Genomic DNA, 16,931 nt, shown 5'->3' with positions numbered 1-16,931 from the left:
GGCTGTTCATCAATGAGGATGTTCCTCTATGTCAATTCCAGCTGAATTGCAGAGGTGACAGATGAGATGAGGGAAGGCTAACTTGCCATAGTAGAGGACTTGTCTGCCACCTTGTAGAGTTCTTGGGATATAACCTCATGAACTTCTACTTCCTCTCTAATCATGATGCTATGAATCATGATAGCCCGGTCTATAGTAACTTCAGACCTGTTCCTAGTGGGAATGATTGAGCGTTGGATGAACTCCAACCATCCCTAGCCACGGGCTTGAGGTCATACCTTCTTAGTTGAACCGGCTTCCCTCTTGAATCTCTCTTCCATTGAGCGCCCTCTTCACAGATGTCCATGAGGACTTGGTCCAACCTTTGATAAAAGTTGACCCTTCTAGTGTATGGGTGTGCATCTCCTTGCATCATGGGCAAGTTGAATGCCAACCTTACATTCTCTGACTAAAATCTAAGCATTTCCCCCGAACCATTGTAAGCCAATTCTTGGGGTCCGGGTTCACACTTTGGTCATGGTTCTTGGTGATCCATGCATTGGCATAGAACTCTTGAACCATTAAGATTCTGACTTGTTGAATGGGGTTGGTGAGAACTTCCCAACCTCTTCTTCGGATCTCATGTCAGATCTCCGGATATTCGCCCTTTTTGAGCTTAAAAGGGACCTCTGGGATCACCTTCTTCTTGACCACAACTTCATAGAAGTGGTCTTGATGCACCCTTGAGAGGAATCTCTCCATCTCCCATGACTCGGAGGTGGAAATTTTTGCCTTCCTTTTCCTCTTTCTGGAGGTTTCTCCGGCCTTTGGTGCCATTAATGGTTATGGAAAAACAAAAAAAGCTTTAGCTTTTACCACACCAAACTTAGAAGGTTTGCTCGTCCTCGAGCAAAAGAAGAAAGAAGAGAGTAGAAGAAGAAGAAATAGAGGAGATGGAGGGGGCTTTGTGTTTCGGCCAAGGGAGAGAAGTAGTGTTTAGGTTGTGTGAAAATGAAGGAGTGAAGATGGGTTTATATAGGAGTGGAGAGGGGGGTATGGTTCAGCCGTTATGGGTAGGTTTGGAAGGAAAAGTGGTTTGAATTTGAATGGTGGGGTAGGTGGGGTTTTATGAAGGATGGAGGTGAGTGGTGAAGAGAATGGTGGGATTTGATAGGTGATAGGTTTTTGGGGAAGAGGTATTGAGGTGATTGGTGAATGGGTGAAGAAGAGAGAGAGGGGTGGGGTAGGTGGAGATCCTGTGGGGTCCACAGATCCTTAGGTGTCAAGGATTTCTCATCCCTGCACCATGTGGCGTGCAAAACACCCCTTGCTGCTAATCCTAGCATTAAACGCCAGGCTGCTGCCTATTTCTGGCATTTAACGCCAGTCTGGTGCCCATTTCTGGCGTTTAAACGCCAGTAAGTTTCTCCTCCAGGGTGTTCTATTTTTCATTCTATTTTTCCTTCTATTTTTGCTTTTTTTCAATTGTTTTTGTGACTTCACATGATCATCAACCTACAGAAAACATAAAATAACAAAAGAAAATAGAAATTTAACATAGATAAGTAAAAAATTGGGTTGCCTCCCAACAAGCGCTTCTTTAATGTCAATAGCTTGACAGTGGCTCTCATGGAGCCTCACAGATGTTCAGAGCAATGTTGGAACCTCCCAACACCAAACTTAGAGTTTGAATGTGGGGCTTCAACACCAAACTTAAAGTTTGGTTGTGGCCTCCCAACACCAAACTTAGAGTTTGACTGTGGGGGCTCTGTTTGACTCTGTATTGAGAGAAGCTCTTCATGCTTCCTCTCCATAGTGATAGAGGGATATCCTTGAGCTTTAAACACAAGGGAGTCTCCATTCACTTGAATGATCAATTCTCCTCTGTCAACATCAATCACAGCTTTTGCTGTGGCTAGGAAGGGTCTGCCAAGGATGATGGATTCATCCATACACTTCCCAGTCTCTAGGATTATGAAATCAGCAGGGATGTAATGGTCTTCAACCTTTACTAAGACATCCTCTACAAGTCCATAAGCCTATTTCTTTTTGAATTGTCTGCCATCTCCAGTGAGATTCTTGCAACTTGTACCTCAATGATCCCTAGCTTCTCCATTACAGAGAGAGACATGAGGTTTATGCTTGACCCTAGGTCACACAGAGCCTTCTCAAAGGTCAGGGTGCCTATGGTACAAGGTATTGAGAACTTTCCAGGGTCTTGTCTCTTCAGAGGTAATTTCTGCCTAGTCAAGTCATCCAGTTTTTTGATGAGCAATGGAGGTTCATCCTCCCAAGTCTCATTACCAAACAACCTGGAATTTAGCTTCATGATTGCTCCAAGGTACTTAGCAACTTGCTCTTCAGTAACATCTTCATCCTCTTCAGAGGAAGAATACTCATCAGAGTTCATGAATGGCAGAAGTAGATTCAATGGAATCTCTATGGTCTCAGTCTGAGCCTCAGATTCCCATGGTTCCTCATTAGGGAACTCCTTGGAGGTCAGTGGACGTCCATTGAGGTCTTCCTCAGTGGAGATTACTGCCTCTTTCTCCTCTCCAAGTTTGGCCATGTGAGACGTGTTTATGGCCTTGCACTCTCTCTTTGGATTCTCTTCTGTATTGCTTGGGAGAGTACTAGGAAGGAGTTCAGTAATTTTCTTACTCAGCTGACCCACTTGTGCCTCCAAATTTCTAATGGAAGATCTTGTTTCAGTCATGAAACTTTGAGTGGTTTTGATTAGATTAGAGACAATGGTTGCTAAATCAAAGTGGCTCTATTTAGAATTCTCTGTTTGTTGCTGAGAAGATGATGGAAAAGGCTTGCTATTGGTAAACCTGTTTCTTCCACCATTATTGTTGTTGAAACCTTGTTGAGGTCTCTGTTGATCCTTCCACGAGAGATTTGGATGATTTCTCCATGAAGGATTATAGGTGATTCCATAGGGTTCTCCCATGTAATTCACCTCTTCCATTGCTGGGTTCTCAGGATCATAAGCTTCTTCTTCAGAGGAAGCTTCCTTAGTACTACCGGTTACTGCTTGCATTCCAGACAGACTCTGAGAAATCATATTGACTTGTTGGGTCAATATTTTATTCTGAGCCAATATGGCATTCAGAGTATCAATCTCAAGAACTCTTTTCTTCTGATTTGTCCCATTATTCACAGGATTCCTTTCAGAAGTGTAAATGAATTGGTTATTTGCAACCATTTCAATGAGTTCCTGAGCTTCTGCAGGCGTCTTCTTCAGATGAAGAGATCCTCCAGCAGAGCTATCCAATGACATCTTGGATAGTTCAGACAGACCATCATAGAAAATTCCTATGATGCTCTATTCAGAAAGCATGTCAGAAGGACATCTTCTGATTAATTGCTTGTATCTTTCCCAAGCTTCATAGAGGGATTCACCTTTCTTCTGTCTGAAGGTTTGGACTTCCACTCTAAGCTTACTCAATTTTTGAGGTGGAAAGAACTTTGCCAAGAAGGCATTGACTAACTTTTCGCAAGAGTTCAGGCTTTCTTTAGGTTGTGAGTCCAACCATGTCCTAGCTTTGTCTCTTACAGCAAAAGGAAAAAGCATAAGTCTGTAGACTTCAGGGTCAACCCCATTGGTCTTGACAGTGTCACAGATTTACAAGAATTCAGCCAAGAACTGATGAGGATCTTCCAATGGAAGTTCATGAAACTTGCAATTCTGTTGCATTAGAGAAACTAATTGAGGCTTAAGCTCAAAGTTGTTTGCTCCAATGGCAGGGATTGAGATGCTTCTCCCATAGAAGTCGGGAGTAGGTGCAGTAAAGTCACCCAGCACCTTCCTTGCATTGTTGGCATTGTTATTTTCGGCTGCCATGGCTTCTTCCTCCTTGAAGAGCTCTGTTAGGCCCTCTAGAGAGAGTTGTGCTTTAGCTTCTCTTAGCTTTCTCTTCAAGGTCCTTTCAGGTTCAGGATCAACTTGAACAAGTATGCCTTTATCTTTGCTTCTGCTCATATGAAAGAGAAGAGAACAAGAAAGTATGGAATCCTCTATGTCACAGTATAGAGATTCCTTGAGGTGTCAGAGGAAAAGAAGAACAGAAGGAGGAGGTAGATAGAAGAGAATTCGAACATATAAAGAAGGAGGGAGTTCGAATTGTACCTTGAGGAGGAGTGTTAGTCCTTTAAATAGAAGGATGTGAGAAGAGGGGAAGAATTTTCGGAAATAAATTAAGAAGATTTTGAAATAATTAAAAAAAAATTTGAAAATTTGATTGAGATTTTCGAAAATTAAAATTGGGAAAGAAATTAAGTGATTTTTGAAAAAAAATTTTGAAATTAGAAATCAAAAAGATATGATTGAGAGTTAATTTTGAAAAGGATGTGATTGAAAAGATATGATTGAGAAGATATGATTGAAAATCAATTTAGAAAAAGAAAGTTTTTTTAAAATTAAAGTTGATTACTTGACTAACAAGAAATTAAAAGATATGATTCTAAAATTTAAAGTTTGATCCTTTCTTAATAGGCAAGTAACAACTTTGAAAATTTTGAAGTAAATCTTTAATATTACAATGATTTTCGAAAATTAAAAAAAATGGAAAGAAATTGATTTTGAAGAGATATGATTGAAAAGATGTGATTTGAAAAAGATTTGATTTTGAAAAATTATGAAAATTTGAAAAAAATTTGAATTAAAAACAAAATCTTCCCTCTTGTGTCCTTCTGGCGTTAAACGCCTAGAATGGCATCCATTCTGGCGTTTAACGCCCAAAATGCTACCTTTTTAGGCATTAAATGCCAGCCCCTGGCTGGCGTTTAAACGCCAGTTTTCCTTTTTCACTGGGCGTTTTGAATGCCCAGCTTTTTCTGTTTGATTCCTCTGCTGAATGTTCTGAATCTTCAATTCTCTATATTATTGACTTGAAAAGACACAATTTTGAAAATATTTTTGAATTTTTAATGATGAGAAACAATCAAAATATAATTAATCTTAGGAAACTCAAATCAAACAAACAATGCATGCAGGACACCAAACTTAAAAATTTTCATATAAGAGACACTAACAAATTGAGAATGCATATGAGAAACAACAAAACACACAAAACAAGATAATTTAAAGATCAGAGTAATGAAATCATTAAGAAAAACTTGAAGATCAATGAAGAACAATATGTATAAATTCAAAAAATGCAAGAAGAATGCAATTGACACCAAACTTAAAAATTGATACTAGACTCAAACAAGAAACATAAAATATTTTTGATTTTTATGATTTTATAAATTTTTTTGTGATTTTCGAAACTTATATGGAAAAGAAAATAAAGAGGTTCAAAACTTTTAATGAGAATTCCAGGAATCATGCAATGTTAGTCTAAATCTTCAGTCTAAAAAGATTAGACATGTTTGGCCAAGCTTCAGCAGGACATTACATTCAGCAGCTAAATTGATGAGAATCAATAAGCTTTTGTGATGCTACGAACACCACCTTGAAACTCTAGAATTCATTATTAAAAATTCTGAAAAGTACCTAATCTAAGCAACAAGATGAACCTTCAGTTGTCCAAACTCAAACAATCCCCGGCAACGGCGCCAAAAACTTGGTATGCGAAATTGTGATCATCAACAACGGCGCCAAAGGACTTGGAGCTCTTAAACGTGAATCACACTTTGTCACAATTCCGCACAACTAACCAGCAAGTGCACTGGATCGTCCAAGTAATAAACCTTACGTGAGTAAGGGTCGATCCCACGAAGATTGTCGGCTTGAAGCAAGCTATGGTCACCTTGTAAATCTCAGTCAGGCGAATTCAGATGGTGATGGAGAATTGATAATTAAAAGATAAATAAAACATAAAATAAAGATAGAGATACTTATGTAATTCTTTGGTTGGAATTTCAGATAAGCGTATGAAGATGCTTTGTTCCTCCTGAACCTCTGCTTTCCTATTGCCTTCTTCCAATCATTCATACTCCTTTCCATGGCAAGCTTTATATTGGGCATCACCGTTGTCAATGGCTACTTTCCGTCCTCTCAGTGAAAACGTTCCAAATGCGCTGTCACCGCACGGCTAATCATCTGTCGGTACTCGATCATGTCGGAATAGGATCCGTTGATCCTTTTGCATCTGTCACACGCCCCACAATCGCGAGTTTGAAGCTCGTCACAGTCATCCCTTCCCAGATCCTACTCAGAATACCACAGACAAGGTTTAGACATGTCAGATCTCAGGAATGGCTGCCAATAATTCTAGCCTATACCACGAAGGTTCCAATCTTAGATTAGAAACCCAAGAGATACACATTCAAGCTTGTTTGCATGTAGAACGGAAGTGGTTGTCAGTCACGCGTTTATAGGTGAGAATGGTGATGAGTGTCACACAATCATCACATTCATCATGTTCTTGGGTGCGAATGAATATCTTGGAGAAGAAATAGACTTGAGTTGAATAGAAAAATAATAGTACTTTGTATTAATTCATGAAGAACAGCAGAGCTCCACACCTTAATCTATGGTGTGTAGAAACTCCATCGTTGAAAATACATAAGTACAAGGTCTAGGCATGGCCGAATGGCCATCCTCAAAACGTGTCTAAGATAGCATAAGGCTTCTCAAAGATCAAAAGTATGAAAATACAATGGCAAAAGGTCTTATTTATAGAAAACTAGTAGCCTAGGGTTACAGAAATGAGTAATTAATGCAGAAATCTTCTTCCGGGCCCACTTGGTGTGTGCTTGGGCTGAGCATTGAAGCTTCCACGTGTAGAGACTTTTCTTGGAGTTAAACGCCAGCTTTTGTGCCAGATTGGGCATTTAACTCCAGCTTTTGTGCCAGTTTTGGAGTTAAACGCTAGAATTCTTTAGCTGACTTGGAACGCCGGTTTGGGCCATCAAATCTCGGGCAAAGTATGGACTATTATATATTGTTGGAAAGCCCAGGATGTCTACTTTCCAACGCCATTAAAAGCGCGCCAATTGGGCTTCTGTAGCTCCAGAAAATCCACTTTGAGTGCAGGGAGGTCAGAATCCAACAACATCTGCAGTCCTTTTTCAGCCTCTGAATCAGATTTTTGCTCAGGTCCCTCAATTTCAGCCAGAAAATACCTGAAATCACTGAAAAATATACAAACTCATAGTAAAGTCCAGAAATGTGATTTTTAAATAAAAACTAATAAAAATATAATAAAAACTAATTAAAATATACTAAAAACATACTAAAAACAATGCCAAAAAGCGTATAAATTATCCGCTCATCAGGGACAAGCAACAATTTAAGTTTGGTGTTGTGATGAGCGGATAATTTATATGCTTTTTGGCATTGTTTTTAGGTAGTTTTCAGTATGTTTTAATTACTTTTTACTATATTTTTATTAGTTTTTATTCAAAATTCACATTTCTGAACTTTACTATGAGTTTTTGTGTTTTTCTGTAATTTCAGGTATTTTCTGGCTGAAATTGAGGGACCTGAGCAAAAATCTGATTCAGAGGCTAAAAAAGGACTGCAGATGCTGTTGGATTCTGACCTCTCTGCACTCGAAGTGGATTTTCTGGAGCTAAAGAAGCCCAATTGGTACGCTCTCAATTGCGTTGGAAAGTAGACATCCTGGGCTTTCTAGCAATATATAATAGTTTATACTTTGCTCGAGATTTGATGGCCCAAACCGGCGTTCAAAGTCAGCCTAAAATTTCTGGCGTAAAACGCCCAAACTGGCACCAGAATTGGAGTTAAACGCCTAAACTGGCACAAAAGCTAGCGTTTAACTCCAAGAATAGCCTATGCACGTGAAAGCTTCAATGCTCAGCCCAAGCACACACCAAATGGGCCCGGAAGTGGATTTCTGCATCTTTTACTCATTTCTGTAAACCCCAGGTTACTAGTTTTCTATAAATAAGACCTTTTACTATTGTATTTATATACTTTTCATCTTTGGAACTTATATGTTCACGTTTGGAGGCTGGCCTCATGGCCATACCTAGACCTTGTTCTTATGTATTTTCAACGGTGGAGTTTCTACACCCCAAAGATTAAGGTGTGGAGCTCTGCTGTTCCTCATGAATTAATGCAAAGTACTATTGTTTTTCTATTCAACTCAAGCCTATTTCTTCTCTAAGATATTCATTCGCACACAAGAACATGATGAATATGATGATTATGTGACACTCATCACCATTCTCACCTATGAACGCGTGCCTGACAACCACTTCCGTTCTACATGCAAACAAGCTTGAATGTGTATCTCTTGGGTTTCTAATCTAAGATTAAAACCTTCGTGGTATAGGCTTGAATTATTGGTTGCCATTCCTGAGATCTGGAAAGTCTAAAACTTGTATGTGGTATTCCGAGTAGGATCTGGGAAGGGATGACTGTGACGAACTTCAAACTCGCGAGTGTTGGGCGTAGTGAAAGACGCAAAAGGATCAATGGATCCTATTCCAATATGATCGAGAACCAACAACTGATTAGCCGTGTGGTGACAGCGCATTAGGACCATTTTCACTGAGAGGACGGGAGGTAGCCATTGACAACAGTGATACCCAACATACAGCTTGCCATGGAAAGGAGTATGAATGATTGGATGAAGACAATAGGAAAGCAGAAGTTCAGGAGGAACAAAGCATCTTCATACGCTTATCTGAAATTCTCACCAATGAATTACATAAGTATCGCTATCTTATTCTATATATTATTCATCTTTTAATTATCAATCCTCCATAACCATTTGAATCCTCCTGACTGAGATTTACAAGATGACCATAGCTTGCTTCAAGCCGACAATCTCTGTGGGATCGACCCTTACTCACGTAAGGTTTATTACTTGGACGACCCAGTGCACTTGCTGGTTAGTTGTGCGGAGTTGTGAAAAAGAATTGAGATTATGAACATGCGTACCAAGTTTTTGGCATCGTTGAGATCACAATTTCGTGCACCAAGTATAATTCAAATCAATTAGCAATTTCCAATTATCAATCAACAAAAGGCTTTGACAACTCAAGTGTCTCTAATTATCCAACCCCTAAGCCAAGAGTGAAAATCTACTCCATAGCTAAAGTTGACATTTTTTCAAACAATTAGTGAGCAATAATGGAAAACATCATGAAAATGAGAAGAGAATTGGAATTCAAGCTATCTAATACAAGCAATTGACAACAATAAAGCAATTGACAACAATGAACATGAAATTCCTCAATGCATTAATAGAAATCAAAGTAACAAGGTCTTGATCCAAGATCTACAACATTAGAGTAACAAGAACACTAAATTGAAAGTAGAAGAAGAAGATCTACAATTTAGAGTAATCTAAAATTGAATTAAATTCAGATCTCACCAAATGATCTAAGTACAATTGGAATTGAGAAAGCCAAAAACTTAGAGAGAAGTTGGAGTTTCTCTCTCTAAAAATGTAACTTTCAAAAGTAACTAACTAGAAAAGTGTGTAAAAGATGTGTCCTCCTTCAATCCTTGGTTCTTTTAATCTTTTCCTGCCAGAATTCCACTCAGAATTGGGCCAGGAGCTTCTCTGAAATTGCCAGGCACGTTTTCATTAAAGAGGTCACGTGCGCGCGTCACGCGTACGCGTCGTCTGGGTTTTGTGATCCACGCGTACGCGTCAGACGTGCGTACGCGTTGATGAAGATTCTGCCCAGCCACGCGTGTGCGTCCATGTTTGCGCGCTGATTCCAAATTTAGCTCCCACGCATGCGCATCGACTACGCCTGCGCGTCGATGTCAATACTTTAAAGCTCCATTTTTCGTGCTCCTTCCACTTATGCATGCTTCCTTCCTCTCTTCTAGACCACTCTTGCCCCCTATAAACTCTAAAATCACTCAACAAACAGATCACGACATCGAATGGCAATAGAAAGAGATTAAAATATAGCTCATTTAGGGCAAAAAAGCATGTTTTCAATTATCAAGCAAAATTAGCAAGGAGACATAAAACCATGCATTTTATATGAATAAGTGTGACAAAATGTTGATAAAACCCTCTAAATACTACACAAAGTGAACCCTAAGATTGGGGTTCATCAAAACTCGATACTCTACTGACCCTATGTCGTAAGTGTGGCCGGACACTGTGAAAGTTTCGGATGTGCTCGCCCCCGTGAATATACACCATTGAGGGTGATGGATGTGAATTAAGATTTATATTGTGAATAACTTGGGTTGGGGATGCACGACAGAGGGACAGTCCAATAGTTAGCAACCAAGACTTGTCAGGTTGGCTTTATAGCCGACAGATGAGACTCATCAGCCACTAGGACAGGCATGCATCGTATGCATTATATGTGATTTGTTTAGGATGCCTAATTGTCTGAATATTTACTTGCTACTTGTCTAACTGCCATATTTGCTTCCTATTTTTACATTTTTGTGTGATATACTTATGTTTCCATATCATTACTGTTGGCGGTTGGAAGGTTCGAAGGACTTGGAAAGGGGGTATTTAGTTAGATTGAAGATCCTTAAGTTAGTTGCTACTTTCACTTTCTCATGGTTTAGTTACATTTATACGCTTTGATTATAACTGGAAGTTCTAGGATTGCCTTCGGCTTTCCCAGCATATTACATGTTAGATATTTGGGCACTGTTACCATGCTGAGAACCTCCGGTTCTCACCCATGTGGATTTTGTGGTTTTCAGATGCAGGACGTGAGGCTCCTCGCTGAGGCATGCTGGAGACTTCTATTTTGGTGAAGATCCTTAGCTCTCAGGATTTTATTTTGATTCCATGTACCTGCTTAGATACTTATATTCTCCACTGTTTATATATATTTTGTATTGACTCCTCTTAGAGGGTATTTTTGAGAAACAGGTTCTGTATATTGTCTGTTGGGTTTTATTTTGTGTAGTTCTTTTATATATGTATGTATACTTTTATGCTCGCACCGGTTACCTTCGCAAACTGAGTCTCAAGCATTGACATCTGTATTCTTGGAACTCTCTTGTTTATCTTCTCATGTTCGCTTATCCTAGTTATAAACTTTTTCACACTACTATACGTACTAAATTTTATTTTTAGAGGTCGTAATACCTTGGCACCTCTATTTTATGACTTAAGCATAAGACTCTGTGTGGTAGGGTGTTACATTATTATGGTATCAAAGCAGTTCGTTCCTGTAGAGATTGAGGGACAGACTGACTCTGTTTCTGTGCATTCTCTGTGTCTGTGTTTATGTGCTATTAGGATATCTGACTGATATAACTGGCATAAAAGTTCATGAGCATACATTTGGGACTTTGAAGCACTAGACTTCCGATATTGAGACCGATCAACTTGATATCGATTGTTTGGTGTCTATAGGACCCAGGTGGCGCCTCATGGATGCGGTTGAGGCCGTGGGAGAGAACGTGCCGGTACTCAAGGGCCGGAAACTATCCCGAATGACCTGGTGAACTTCATGGCTGTATTATAGGACATGGCTGCTGCTATGCAGGCCACTGCTGAGGCACTCGGGCAGCAGATAAACAACAATAATAATGGGGGAAATGGCAGAAACGGGACTCAAGGTCCAATGACATTGGCAACCTTCTTAAAGGTTAACCCGCTAAAGTTCAAGGGAACCACCAACCCGACTGAAGCCGATACTTAGTCTTAGGCTATGGAGCGAGCACTGCAAGCACAGTTGGTGCCCGAAGAACAGTGTGTTGAGTTTGCTACCTATCTACTCACTGGGGAAGCATTGCATTGGTGGCAGGGGGCCTGACGACTCCTATAGCAGGGTGATGACCCTATCACCTGGGATGCTTTCCAGGTGGAATTCTACAAGAAGTACTTTCCGAATTTCGCCAGTACCGCCAAGGAACTGGAGTTACTGTAGCTGAAGCAGGGTGCTATGTCTGTATCTGAGTATGCAGACAAGTTTGAGGAGCTGTTCAGGCTTTTCCGCATGTGTCAAGGAGCTCCGAGAGACTTCGAGGAGTGGAAATGTATCAAGTATGAAGAGGGCTCCGAAGCGACATTTTCAGTTCAGTAGGGCCTATGGAGATCAAGACTTTCTCTGAGTTGGTAATAAGAGCAGGGTTGCTGAAGAGTTTGTGAAGAAGGCATCTGCAGAGAGAGGAAGCCATAGGGGACCATTCCCACCGAACTGAGGGAAGATTTTTGCTCCTAGAGGTCCGCCTTTCAGGTGGGGAGGCTTCGTACCACAGAGGATTCAGGGTCAGAACAACTTCAGAAGGCCTAACAACAACAATTTCTTGGGAAGAAGGTTTGGGAAGCAGCCTCTGAATGAGCATGCTTGTGTTAGATGTGGGAGTTACCATCTTGGTGTTCCGTGTAAGGCTAGATGGGGCTTGTGCTACTCATGTGGTAAGCCGGGGCATAAAGCTTCTAACTGTCAGGAGAAGCAGAGGCAAGGTACTGGGAGAGCACAGCAACCTAGTCGGGTATTCACTACTTCAGCTGTGGGTGTTGAGGGGTCCGAGACATTTATCCGAGGTAAATGTGAAATGGTTGGTCAAAATTTAAATGCCTTATTTGATTCTGGAGTATCACATTCGTTCATTGCATTTGAAAAGGCTAGTGAGTTAGGATTGAAGATTGTGGTCTTGGGCTACGATCTGAAAGTGTATAATGCTACCCATGAAGCCATGGTAACTAGGCTAGGATGTCCGCAAGTTTTATTTAGGATCAGGCAGTGTGATTTTGTACATGATTTGATTTGTTTGCTGATGACCGGTTTTGATCTTATCTTGGGCTTGGACTGGTTATCTAAGAACCATATTCTGCTCGACTGTTCTGCAAAATCAGTGTACTTTATCCCGATTGTGGTGAATAGCTATTACTTGAATTCTATGATAGTGAATTATTCTAGGATCGAATGTCAGGGTATTTTGTTGTTAACCGCGGGTGTCTTGGGTGATGATCAAAGCTTGGAGCAAATTCCGGTTGTGTGTGAGTTTTCGGAGGTATTTCCCAACGATATTGATGAATTTCCACCTAACCGAGAGGTTGAGTTTGCTATTGAGTTGGTGCCTGGGGCCGGACCAATCTCGGGTGCTCCTTATAGGATGTCACCTCTAGAAAAGGCCGAGCTAAAGTCTCAACTAGAGGATCTGTTGGGTAAGAACTTTATCCAACCAAGTGTTTCTCCGTGGGGCGTGCCAGTGTTATTGGTGAAGAAGAAAGACGGGAGTATGCGGCTTTGTGTAGATTATAGGTAACTGAACAAGGTCACAATAAAGAATAAGTACCCACTGTCGAGGATTGATGATCTCATGGATCAGTTTCAAGGAGCCGGGATTTTCTCCAAGATTGATTTGAGATCCGGTTATCACCAGATAAGGGTGAGAGATGAGGACATCCCTAAGACCACTTTTAGGACTCGTTACGGTCATTACGAGTACACTGTAATGTCTTTTGGGCTAACAAACGCTCCTGCAGTGTTTATGGATTATATGAACAGAATATTCTGCCCGTTTATGGATAAGTTTGTTGTCGTCTTCATTGATTACATACTAATTTATTCTAAGACCGAAGAAGAGCATGCAGAACACTTGAGGACAGTGTTGCAGATACTAAAGAAAAGGAAACTCTATGTGAAACTGTCTAAATGCGTGTTCTGGAAGAGCGAGGTGAAGTTTCTGGGTCACGTAGTGAGTAAACAGGGGATAGCAGTAGATCCTTCCAAGGTGGAAGCAGTGATGGAGTGGGGGCGACCGACCTCAGTTACTGAGATAAGGAGTTTTCTAGGCTTAGCTGGCTACTATCGGAGATTCATCAAAAGCTTTTCACAGATGGCTTTACCATTGACAAAGTTAAGTCGCAAGTACGTGCCATTTGTATGGACTTCTGAGTGCGAGGAGAGCTTTCAAGCGATGAAGCGAAAGTTGACTACCGCGTCTGTGTTGGTGTTACCCGAGCCAAATGAACCATTTGAGGTGTATTGTGATGCCTCACTAAAGGGTCTGGGGTGCGTGCTGATGCAGCACTGGAATGTGGTGGCGTATGCCTCACGACAGTTGAGACCTCACGAAGTCAATTACCCGATGCACGACCTGGAACTTGCTGCGGTTATGTTTGTGCTAAAGGTGTGGAGGCATTACCTCTATGAAGTTAAGTTCTGAGTTTTCTCTGATCATAATAGCTTGAAATACCTCTTTGATTAGAAAGAGCATAATATGTGGCAGAGGAGGTGGATGGAGTTACTGAAGGACTACGACTTTGAGTTGAATTACCATCCGGGAAAAGCGAATGTTGTGGCAGATACGTTAAGTCAGAAGTCATTGTATGTTGCTTGGATGATTCTTCGAGAAGAGGAGTTGCTCAAGGCATTCGAGAGTTTGAAGATCGGTGTTCAAGAAGTGTTTGGAACCTTGTGATCTCAAGCGATTTTAAATCTGAACTCCTGAAGGCTCATCAAAATGATGATGTATTACTAAAGGTGTTGCCGGCTATTGAGCAAGGGAAGCAGTGGAGAGTGTCAGAGGATCAAGATGGGCTATGGAGATTTAAGGGTAGGATCATTGGGCCAGATATTGGGACTTTGCGACAAGATATCTTAAAGGAAATACACAAAAGTGGATTTTCTATTCACCCTGGGAGTACTAAGATGTACAATGATCTAAAGGCTATGTTCTGGTGGCCTGGTATGAAGAATGATGTGGCGAAATATGTCTCAAAGTGCTTAACTTGTCAAAAGGTGAAGATTGAATATCAGAGACCTTCCGGGACATTGTAACCCTTGGAAGTTCTGTAATGGAAGTGGGAGAGCATTGCGATGGATTTTGTGTCGGGGCTGCCGAGGACTAGGACTGGTTTTGATGCTGTCTGGGTGATTGTGGACTGGCTGACGAAGTCAGCTCACTTTCTACCCATTCAGATGAACCATACTCTTGAGGAGTTAGCATGCCTATATATAAAGGAGATTGTGAGACTTCATGGTGTGCTTACTCCCATAATTTTCAACAGAGATCCTCGTTTCACTTTGAGGATCTGGGGTGCATTTCAGAAAGCTTTCGAAACCCGTTTGAGCTTAAGTACAGCTTACCACCCTCAAATAGATGGTCAATCTGAGAGGACAATCCAAACCCTAGAGGACATGTTGAGGGCTTGTGTTTTGGACCAGCCGGCGAACTGGGTTCGGTATATGCCGCTAGTGGAGTTTGCGTACAATAATAGCTACCATGCGAGCATCGAAATGGCTCCGTATGAGGCTCTGTATGAGAGGAAAAGCCAATCTCTGTTATGCTGGTATGAAGCTGGGGAGAAATGTCTGTTGGGGCCTAAGATGATAACTAAAACCACTGAACAGGTTAAGAAAATCAGAGATAGGATGCTCACTGCTCAGAGCCGTCAAAAGAGTTACGCCGATCAGAGGCTGAAGCCCTTAGAATTTGAGAAAGGAGACCATGCTTTCCTTAAGGTTACTTCGACGACAGGAGTAGGTAGAGCGATTAAGCTGAAGAAGCTGAACCCTTGATACATCGGTCCATTCCAAATTCTCGAGAGAGTTGGAACGGTGGCGTATCGAATGGCTCTACCACCTCACGTTTCGAACATGCATGACGTATTTCACGTGTCGCAACTTCAGAAGTATACTCCTGATGTGTTAGTACCTGAATTGGTCCAGTTAAAGGAAGATTTGACTCTCCCAGTGACTCTGGTTAGGATTGATGATACGAGTATTAAGAAGTTACGTGGAAAGAGGTTTCATTAGTTAAAGTGGCATGGAGTTGAGCCGGTGTTGAGGAGCACACTTGGGAACTTGAGTTGGAAATGCGAATAGACTACCCGCACCTATTCTCAGGTAACAGAATTCAAATTTTGTGGGCAATCCCAATTAGGTGAGTAGAATGTAAAACCCGGTTAATTAATGACTAATTAACTCGTAAATTAAAATATATTCTAGAAAATAAGATATGAGATTTTTATGGTCTAATATGATGGAGAAAATTAAAACGAGAATTTTGACACCAATTTTAAAGAAATCGGCCCAAGATTGGGCCGAACGGGCCAAATCGGGCCAACTGGACCCACGTTGGGCCTAAGGCCCAGCCAAGCATCACTCAATTAAGAGAGTTAATCACTCTCTCTCTCCCTCAAACAAACACACATGCTGAAATTAGAAAGGGAAAAGGGGGAACATGAAACCCTTGTTCCAATTTACTTCCAACTTCCATTGATCATAACTTTTGATCTGGAGCTCTGATTGACGCACCGTTTACGGCCACGTGATCGAGGCATCGAGCTCTACAAAACCCATAAGTTTGTGCAAGAGGTAAGCCACGTTTTCACCCCTGATCTTGTAGCCCTTGATTTCGAGTTTCTTAGGCAAGAATATTGAAATTGTGAGCTCTTTTGTATTATAGGATCCAATTAACTTGAAGGAAAGGCTTATTCTTGCCTCCTTGAACCTTGGATGAGGTAAGAGATCTCAAACCCTAGTGAGAATTCTGAATTGAAGTATTTGGGTATTGAGTTATTGTGTTTGGGTATGATATTTGTGGTTTAGGAAGTGTGTATGTGCATATTGAAGCTTGATTGATATCTTGGAAAGCTTGGAAATGAGCTTTGTGCTTGGAAATATGATTTTGTGAGCTTTAAGACATTGGAAGTTGAGAAAAAAGTGAAATTTAAAGTGTTCCGGGTTAGACGAGAATCGGCCAAGGTATGGTTTCGGTTTCTTGTATCTAAAATGTAAAACTTAGGCTAGAGACCCTAAGATAAGATTTGAACTATTGAGGTTGTTAATTGGTTGAGGTGAAATCTGTTGTGATGTATGTATCTTGTGGATTTTTAATGTTGATGTGGTTGTTGGATGATATGAATTAAGTTGAGTATATGCTAACAATGATTGATTGGTTGTGAGTGGTGCAAATTGTTGGTAAAGCATATAAAATTATAAGTGATATAGATTGGTATGCCTAGTTGTTGGTAGGGTTGAGGCCCTTGTTGATGAGTATGAAATTGTAGTATGTGATAATTTATATATATTGATTGATGGGATTGAGCATTGATTGGAAATTGAAAATGTGTAAT

The 16,931-nt window shown here is 40.7% G+C and overlaps 1 non-coding gene across 1 annotated transcript; it reads left to right on the top strand.

Moving 5' to 3' along the window:
* The first annotated feature begins 3,316 nt into the window (after positions 1-3,316).
* On the top strand, positions 3,317-3,424 carry LOC112731071 (small nucleolar RNA R71). Its single transcript, XR_003166864.1, has one exon. It is a non-coding gene; the product is annotated as a small nucleolar RNA R71 (small nucleolar RNA).
* The last annotated feature ends 13,507 nt before the right edge of the window (positions 3,425-16,931 follow it).

The sequence above is a fragment of the Arachis hypogaea genome, chromosome 12 (genome assembly GCF_003086295.3).
Source record: "Arachis hypogaea cultivar Tifrunner chromosome 12, arahy.Tifrunner.gnm2.J5K5, whole genome shotgun sequence".
Lineage (NCBI taxonomy): Eukaryota > Viridiplantae > Streptophyta > Magnoliopsida > Fabales > Fabaceae > Arachis > Arachis hypogaea.
This window is presented reverse-complemented; position numbering and strand designations above follow the sequence as displayed.